This window comes from Gossypium hirsutum, chromosome A04 (assembly GCF_007990345.1).
Source record: "Gossypium hirsutum isolate 1008001.06 chromosome A04, Gossypium_hirsutum_v2.1, whole genome shotgun sequence".
NCBI classification, from domain to species: domain Eukaryota; kingdom Viridiplantae; phylum Streptophyta; class Magnoliopsida; order Malvales; family Malvaceae; genus Gossypium; species Gossypium hirsutum.
This window is the reverse complement of record NC_053427.1, coordinates 82,230,693-82,240,690: the sequence shown is the minus strand read 5'-3', so window position 1 is coordinate 82,240,690 and position 9,998 is coordinate 82,230,693.

The window sequence follows — 9,998 nt, the reverse complement described above, 5'->3', positions numbered from 1 at the left end:
CAAAAAAAAAAAAACTTGTCACAAGCAATCCGTTTGATCTTTTGGATTACAACTGTGGATGTAGTTGAAAGTAGAGACCTGGCCAACTAATAGAACTTTTGTATATCCACCAATGAACATGCAAGTTGCAATTGGGTGCCCATGTGATCCTATATAGCTTTCAATTAAGACTTGGAATTAAATTTGTTGATATGGTTTTGAAATCATTTTCTTCCCTTAAGATTTTATAAGGGTGAAAATCTCGTCGGTAGTAATGTTTATTGAAAAAGTAAATGGTTGACCACAAAATATGCTCTATTCTAATGAGTAAGGATCGAATCCTTGCCCACATGATTAAAGAACGAAGTGAGCTATTACCATGCCACACATTGTGGTTATATCCACATTAGATTTACATTTGAGGAATGATGACTTAATTTCATTTTTGAATGAAGAGAATAAAAGTATCATGGAGGCCCTTATACTAAGAGTCAGATAGTATTTTACCCCCTCTACTCAAAAAATGAAAAAATTAACCTCTATACGTTAGATTAAAGAGCAAATTGATTTTTCTGTTAAACTTTAACCGAAAAGACTATTGCTCTTCAATATAATGTATAGAATCTAAATTACCTATTTTTTAATAGACAAAATAAGATACAGTCTGAGGTCTAATACAGAAATTTTCATAATATTTTCACCAAATGAAGAGGTACAACAATTTCCAAATCGGGTAAATGGGGCAAACACCCACGGATTATCCGCCAACTCTTTTGCCTCTTTTTCTTTTGTTCTGCCATGACTTTGAGCTTTCCTTCCCTAATTTTCTATTATATATATAGAAAAGGAAAAAATCAACTACGCCAATCAATGACCACTTTTTTTTTTTCTCTCTCTTTTCCTTTTTCTTGTTTAAAAAGGTGATTGGGATGTAATATTTTTCCACGCAGAAGTAATGCATTTCCATCTGTACAACTAGTCTAAAATGTAGGTCCCTTTTTGCTTTTTGCTTTTTTAATTTTTTATTGATTACAATAATGAAGTTTTGGTTTATTCACAAGCTTAATATTTAACTTCTTATATTTGTGTCTTCACATAAATTATATATATTTATATTAACATTACTTAATTCTCACACATGAATGGGTTTTTGTTTTTTAATCTACTCAATATGTTTTGTTATTTTAATTATAATGATTCTAATGTTATATTATGTGTAATTATACTTATGATTGTATCTGTAATGTAATAAATATATTTATCATAACTTTATGTTAAAAATAATCATTGGTTGAAATGAGTCTCGTGAGTTTAAATTTCATTATGATTAATTTTTTATTAATTTTATAAAATATATATATACAAAAATATCTTTATATATAAAAGGTTATATTAATATTTTTCTAACCGAATTGATTTTTAAATTTACTTGTGTTGTCAACCCACTCAAAAGATTAAATATAAATATATTTGAAAATTATTCTAATAATATTTTATTTAAATTGATATCAGATTAGTTCATGAAATTTAAACCCTAAAGCAAAACTTGTTTTATTCATCTCTTCTCGATATTTTTTTTATTTAATGCAATATTTCCAATTTTTAAAAATAATTTTATAATTACACAGATCATTTTACATATTTGAGATCCCAGGGTAAAAATAAAAAAGCTTCAAAGGTAGTTAACGATATTCCATTATAGTGATGGAGAAAAATAGCAGAATAACATTGACAACTGACTGCATTTGTGGGTCAGAAAGAAGACTACATTTTATCTATTTACTAATCAACCACTACAAATTAAAATGATTAAAAAAGGCATTCTCACAAACTTTAACCTTACCTTTATCTTCTTGAACAAGTAAAGCCTCCATCACCACAAAAGGTGGTGGGGTGGGGGACTATCTTCATACATATCAAGATGGATTCTAAACTCAATCTTTTTTTCTTTTTTTTTTTACATTATTATTTTATTTCATGGTAGATGTTAGATTTTAGGTAATTATTTGTTTGATTAAGGAAAATGTTGTTTACCTCTACCTGGTTTCCTCCATTTGTAATTGAAAGTTTTGCAGCAAATATTGAGAAGAATATGGGGCTTTCATATTACTTATTTGTAGAATATGTGGGATTTGAAACGGGTAAATTGCATCTTTCATAAAGAAAGTTTGAAAAAAAGAAAGAAAAGAAATTTACTAATTTTTTTATCTTGTACAATGCATGGATTAGATTACATGTATCAATTTTAGTATTTTATATTTATTTATTATAATATTATTATAATATTTGTAACATTTTGAATAATACTATGATTGAAAAAAATTGATAGGGAAAATTCATTAATTCATTCAATGAATGAGACCATATAATTCAATGGGGAAAAACAACAAACACCCGTTGTACGCGCTAGAGAACAAATTCCATCAACACAACAAAAGTTTCAGCTTCAGCATCAATAGAACATTATGGCATGTTAACAATTGGTTCTATCACAACTCAAGCACAACATATCAATAGTGATTGTAAGCACTTAATACAATAAGAAAATCAACCCCGGGTGGTCCAAAACGGCGGCCATAAATCTGCAAAAGAATTAAGTATTCACCAAAATAGAGAGGATGACGACAAAACCAACGCTAAAATCACTTACAAAAGCAAAACTACATGCATAAGCAAAGCCTAAAAAACGAATTATAAGAGTAGAAAGAAGAACTTTTAAAAGTTAAGACAACAGGAGTTTAAACTGACTCATGAAATTATTTATTATTCTGAAATATTCTCAAAATAGAAATAGATTAAAAAGTCAACAAAAAGCTACTCACTGTCTAAAAGAAACTATTAGTGGTTGGTGGTATTTCAACAATGATAGGCACCGTCGTCTGTCCATTACAACTTGTGAAGATAATAAAGATATCTACAAAATAGATTTGTAAATTGTTTTAGAGAAAAGAAGCGTGGAGTAAATGAGAAGAAGAAGAAGAAGAAAAAAAGGTTGGTGGACAAAAGAAAAAGGTGGCTGTAACTAGACAAAAACAAAAAGATAAAAAGCATGGTTGAAAAATTTTTAAATAATATAAATGTTTATTTTTTAAAATTATGATAGTTTGCATTATGATAAATATAAAAATCAATAAAATTACACCCAATACATATAAATATTCATGCAATATTAAGAAAATGTTTTTTTTAAATCACTTTAATTCACATGCCATTATACGTTATAAATATAGCAAATAATATCATTGAAACTATGGTTAAATATAATATATACATAAGAATATAACATTTGGAATATATAAAAATTAATTTCACATAACTATAGCTAATATGACATAAATACAACAATTAAAAAATAAAAATTGGCTAGTAAAATAAACTTAAAACTAAGGAATTATACCAAGCCCAATTTTTGGGCTAAAACCTTGCTTGGCCAAGTTGAGATGACGGAGTGGCCTGTTGGGTAGCTCAATCCGGTTCGGGTTCAAACCGAGTCCTTTGACCTAGGTCAAGGCTTGAAAGAGAAGGCTTTACTTTTTTAATTCATTTCCTCCCTATCTTCAAAAACAATTATTCTTTCTCTTTTTTTTTTAAAAAAAAAAAGCCTTAGCTGCCTGCAGTTAGCTACCGTTGCTTAGTCCGCCATGCTCCGAGGCTTTCGCCGGTTGGAATATAAAAGTTGCAAATTAATGATTTGAAAATCAATAGAATTATTAAAATCAAATTTAATTAACTGAATTAGATTGATTAAATTGAGTATTGCTATTAATTGGACACTGTCTGCTGCAGTGAGAATGCGTGTAAACCTGTAGAAGGCCATATTTTAGGCCCATTAAAGCATCATTCAAGAAGGCAGCTTTAAAGTTGAAAAGATTTAAGAGGAAAGTAAGCTCCAGTCTTATGTACAGAAAGCCCAACTTGATCTTCAAAGTTTAATGAAATACAGAAATACATTGTTTTGTTTGTACCAAATGACGAGTACCTCGAGTTATAAGCTAAATTTCCTATTTTAGATTATAATTAAATAATGATAACTTAAATTTTAAATGAACTACCATTTTTCTTTTAATATGTTTATACAATATGTGATATTAAAAGTTGGAGATGATTTTCATGATATATCAAACTTAGTTAACGAGATTCGAGAGTATTTAGAAAGTTTGAGGCAAGATTTGAGCTCGAGCATCAATAACGTAGTGTGAGTTTAGACTTCTTAGTGATGGAGGGAGTTTACATAAGGAGGAGCTTGATGTGGACCTTTTTGGACAAGTGTTCTAGTACATGGGATTGGTAGTAGAATCATGGAGGCTTTTTATTAAGAATGGATAGGATGTAATTTGGTTACATCATGGAGTGATGGTAATGAAGTTATGAGTTATTTATTGTATATAGACTTAAATATGATAAGAGATCTCAAAATGGATCTTGATATAATCCTAATAGTTTTCTATTGAAAAAATCATTTTTCAAACAAACTTCTTTTTAATCAAAGTGGTTGATTTGACAAAATACCTCAGTTAAAATCCTTATGTATAACAAATATTAAATTTAAATAACAAAGTATTTGCAATCTTAAACATAAACAACAGTCATTTTAGGTAAAACATTTTAGACTATTTTGGTTTAAATCAAGTAAAGTTTGGGTTAAGAAAATTTCAAATAGATAAGCACTACTTTCATGTTTTTTTTTTTTGGCTAAGTTCAAGAAAGGGATAGCAAATAGCAAAGCAAGATGTTGAATCTATGAGACTTCTTACCATGAATTAATGCATGAATCATAGCAGGGGAAAAAGGAAATTTGATTTTCCTCTGGTTTATGGGTCGAGACGAATTTTAGTCTTAAATCTGAACTTGATTTTATTTGTTCAAATGATTCATTTTATTCTTTTAAAAAAAATAATAAAAACATATCAAAGTTAAAATCTATAAATCTAAATTTGATTTAAAACAAATCGAAAGGACTACTTAATCCATAAACACTTGTATAGCTAAGTTCCAAACTCAATTTTGTTACAATAGAGCAGCCAAGTTGGCAAATACAGGTTTGATTTTATCTTTATCTTCTCAAGCCATTGCCATCAAAGAGGCTTTAATACAGCTATCCCTATATGGATCCACTGTTTTACCAAGAATGAAATGTCAAATATGAGTTAACACGGTACCATAGCTTTTCCATCTTATAAAAAATATTTTAATTATTCAATTTCTGATTTATTAATAATTGTGTTATATAAATATTCAATATTCGTCGGACTTTTCATATCATTGTTAGAGAAATTATTTTATGGACTTTTTTTCACCACATGATCTATAGTCTCTTTCTAATTATTTAATAATATTTCAGTAATTTTTTCATATAATCTATATATAATTTTGGTAACTTTTTTACTCCAAACTTTGGACTATGGACAAAAAAATTTATCAATTAGGGTTAGCTCAACTTCAGTTATTAATTAATAATAATAATAAACATTTTCAATTTAAATTTAATTATAAAAGCGACTAACTTACCATTAAATGTTAAAAAAATAAAATATTTACGGGACTAGGCCGATTAAATGAAAAAGGATGGGAATAGGCCAATTTTTGAAAAACGCTTCCAATTAGAAGCATTTTCAGGTGATACACAGAAAAATACTTCCAGCTGAAAGCTCTTTTTGCCATATTTCAGCAAAAGCGCTTCCAGCAAGAAACTCTTTTCCCTTGATTTTTCCAGCGTCGTTTTTAAGGGGTTAGGGTTTTGTTTATTTAAATTAGGATTTAGGGTTTTGTTTATTTAAAGTAGGGTTTAGGGTTTTTTTGAGATTTTTAATTAATTATTTTGTAATAATTTTTTGAGATGTTAAATAATAATTTAATTTAAAATTAAAAAATATTGTATTTTTACACCAATCGCATATTCGAATCCCGAAAAATTGAATTAGATTCATAATCGAAACTCTATCTACTTTGCAGGAATAAAATATTAATTATTAATTTTTTTTGCCTTCTTAGTATTGACAGAAATGTGGTTCTTCTCATGACGAATTACAGAATTTGTCATTGATAATTTTAAAAAAATGAATACTTTGTATTAGAAAAATATTTTAGGAAAATGTTAGGATAATTTAAATAAATAAAATTGAGACAGCAAAAAAAAAATAGAGAATTTAATTGGGTTTTGAGAGGAATTTGGGAGAGAATTGATAATATGAAAGAGAGTTGAGATTGAATTGGAAAAAAAATGAAATGGGAGGGTTTATAGGATTTTTTTTTACCGTTGGGGGAGGGAACGGCTAATTAAATAGCCGTTGAAAGTAGGTGACTGTTGGAGGAAAAGAGCTTCCAGCTAGAAGCACTGTTCTGCATATTACCTGAAAAAGATTACAACTGAAAGCGTTTTTTCAAAAATTGACCAATTCCCATCACTTTTCATTCAATCGGCCTAATCTTGTAAATATTTATCGGTAAATTAGACTATAAAAGCATACACGTTAATAAAATAATTTTTTAAAGCCTAAAAAAAGACCCGTACAAGAAAATTATCTTAATTTAGATTGTTGCAATTAATGAATAAGTCTAATTCAAATTACAATATCCCAAATCTCTAATTATCCATCCTACCATATATATAACCATGTTAAGGCTTAGCAAAAAAAAAAAACCATGTTTAGGTAATATAATTACTAGGGTTTATTATTTTTAGTGAAAACAATTTCCTTTAATAATATAAACACACCACAAATTTAAACCATTGTTGTAAATCATATTATATATATAACAGAAGCATCCTGAGTTATAGATTAATTATAAATTAAAATATTTATTCTTTGAATTTCAAATTATTTATTTAAAATTAAATTTATTCTCATTAATGATTTGTTATTACATTAATTATAAATTTCTAAATTATTAAATATTTTTAAAAAAATTCTGTTTATTACTTTATGTTGAGTTGTAATTTATACTACTAACACAATTTATAACTAAACCAATTAATTAGTATAATAGTAAAAGTGAATATATTTACTGCTTATAATTTCAACAATTTATTTTATATTAAAACTTATTTGCCATGTACTTTTGTCTTTGAAAACAGTAGAATTTTTATTTTTAAAATAAATTAATATCATATACAACAATAACACATTAAATAAAATATATTTGCTTTTAAATGTCAATGTAATGGCGTAAATTCAATGTTATCGGAACAGTGGTTTCGTAACCATAGATCCGATTTAAAGAGAAATTTATTTCAATATTTTTGCTTGAAAATTGATATGATAGGAAAATCGTATGAAACTATTGATAGGAAAATTTTATCGATTTAGTGATTAGTTAGAAAAAGAAATTATTGAAGAAATTGGGTAAAATAAGGTATCGGGACCTCTATCTCGTAAAACCGAGTCGAAAATAATTTTATAAATATTTATGAGATGTTATTAATGTGGTATTAAAATTTCGTTAGGAAATTTTAATGTTTGGGTAGTCAATTAAATGAAAAGGACTGAATTGTAATAGGTGTAAAAGTTGCTAGAGTGATTAAATAGCTTAAGAGTCTAATGAGAAAGGATTTAAAAGGAAATTAGACCCAAAAGTTATTTGGGCTGGACGGCAAGGGTATGAAATCAGCAGAAAAATTGATAAATTAAGGGTAAAATTGGAATATTGCAAAATTAACTAAATAAAACTAGGACTAAATAGGAAATATCTAGATTTCTCTTCATTTCTCTTCAATTCCAGCAGCTAAAAACGCCATAGGAGGGTTCTCTAAGCTGGTATTTCATAATATTTGCACCAAGTGAGTTAATCCTTGCATTTTTCTTGTAATTTTTGTGTTTCTAAGACTTTTACAACTAGATCCTACTATTAATTCATTAGTTTTTGATTTCATGGATGACATTTAAAGTCACCATGGTTGAGTGCTGTAAGTTTATGATGAAATAGAATGAAATTAAAGCTTTAATTTGTTTATGAGATGATTTTATTAGGCAATTTCAATGGAAATTGATTTTTGGGACCTAATTGTGAAAATGTTTGGAATTAAAGTCTATTGCTGAAATTCTGATTCCTAAAGGTTTTAAACTAGTTTAAGGTGATAGAATAAAATGTTAATTGAGAAAAATCAGCTCAATTGAGAGGCTAATTGAGTAGGGACGAAATTATCATTTATTAAAAGCTTAGGGGAAAATGGTAATAAACAGCTTGCACTAAAACAGTTTGGGCAGCAGCAGTAGACTAACTTTGAAAAATCACCAAAAATTGTAGGAATCGAATTAGAAGATGAACAAAATATTGAATTAAAGCTTATTGAGTCTAGTTTCTCATAGAAGAAATATTGTAAGCAATGGATTTGTAAATTTGGAGATATAATGAATTTTGTGAGACAAGGTCAGAATGAATTCGGGTTCCCCTGTTCTGACTTTGAAAAATTATAAAAAATTGAATAAAAATAATTAGGGACTTAAATTCATATGTCTAGAATTCTGAATGAGTCTATTTTTAATAGAAACAAATGAGAACATCATTTGAATTCTGTATAAAGAGATAATTTATTTTTAGTGAAGAAGGGTCAGAACTGTTAGACAACAGAACAGGGGTGACTTTAAAGAATAAACTGTACTTATTGGATAAACTAAAAATTCTGAAAATTTTATGGTAAAAATTATATGAGTCTAGTTTTAGATAAAATTAACGGATCTTAATTTGGAGATCCGTAGCTCAAGTTATAAATAATTTAGTGACTATGACTCAAGTAGACAGCTTTGAATGAACTATAAATAATAGTTGAATTATAAAGAATGTTGCATATGAACATGAAATGTATTAAATTGATAATTAAATTTATTCATTTAGATCCGGAAGATTCAAATACGAAGCTAGATCGAGGAAAGGAAAAGTTCGGGATTAGTAGATTTTTATTGTTTATAAACAAGTATCAAGGTAAGTTCGTGTAACTTGAATTATATTCTTAAATGCTTGAAATGCATGTTTTTTATATGAATATGATTTGAATGTTCATTATATGGAAATTTATGAAACATTGATATATTTGATAAAATGGGAAGAAATCCCGTTTGAATGAAAGGAAAATTCGATGGATCTCTGAAAAGGAATTGACGGTAAAAAGGATCTAGCCCGGACGGGTGATCCTATCCTGATATAGCCCTCCCGAAGAATATGTGTAAAATGGATTTAGCCCGGACGGGTAATCTGAATTAGGGTCTGAATTTAGCCTGGACTGGTAATTCAGATCCAAGCTCATTAGAGTAATTGTCGTTGCAGGGGATTTAGCCTGGAATGGTAATCCCGACAATACTCTATGAGTTTATATTGCAGGGGATTTAGCCTGGACTGGTAATCCCGCTGCAAGTTTAAGGTTCGCGGGAGTGTGCTCTCTGAAATGGATATGTGTGCACATGAATATGAATTGACGGACCCGGAATTGTACAATAAATGTGTACCTCTGAAAATCCATCGAAATTCCGATAAATTCAACGGGATAAATATGGAAAAATAACAAGGAAATGGAAATCATGGTATTGACGAGCTCATCAATCATGGTATATATATTATTGATACATGGAAATTATTGTACTAACTTGAATGTTGAGTTTGTGCATGTTAGGGTAATAATGCATTGAATGGATATATGAATGTTTATTATATTGTATTGAAAATATTTGGTAAGTATAACTCTTGTTACATGAGCTTATTAAGCACAAAGTGCTTACCCCGTTTCCTTTTTCCCTGTTTTGTAGTGTTAAGAGCTCGGAGGTCGGATTTGGTCGGAGACACATCACACTGTCAACCTCAGGATTTCGGTATATAAAGAAACTTTATTTTGGAAATCAATGGCATGTATAAGCTAACAAAGTAAATGTTAACATGAAATGAATGTAAAGTTAGCCATTAGTATGGTTAACAAACCTGGTTATAGATATGTGATGACGTTATCTTATATAAATGCATGAATCTATCATGAAAATATGTTGAATTGATTTGGTTGATGTGGATTGGTCTCGATTTAATATTACATGGAG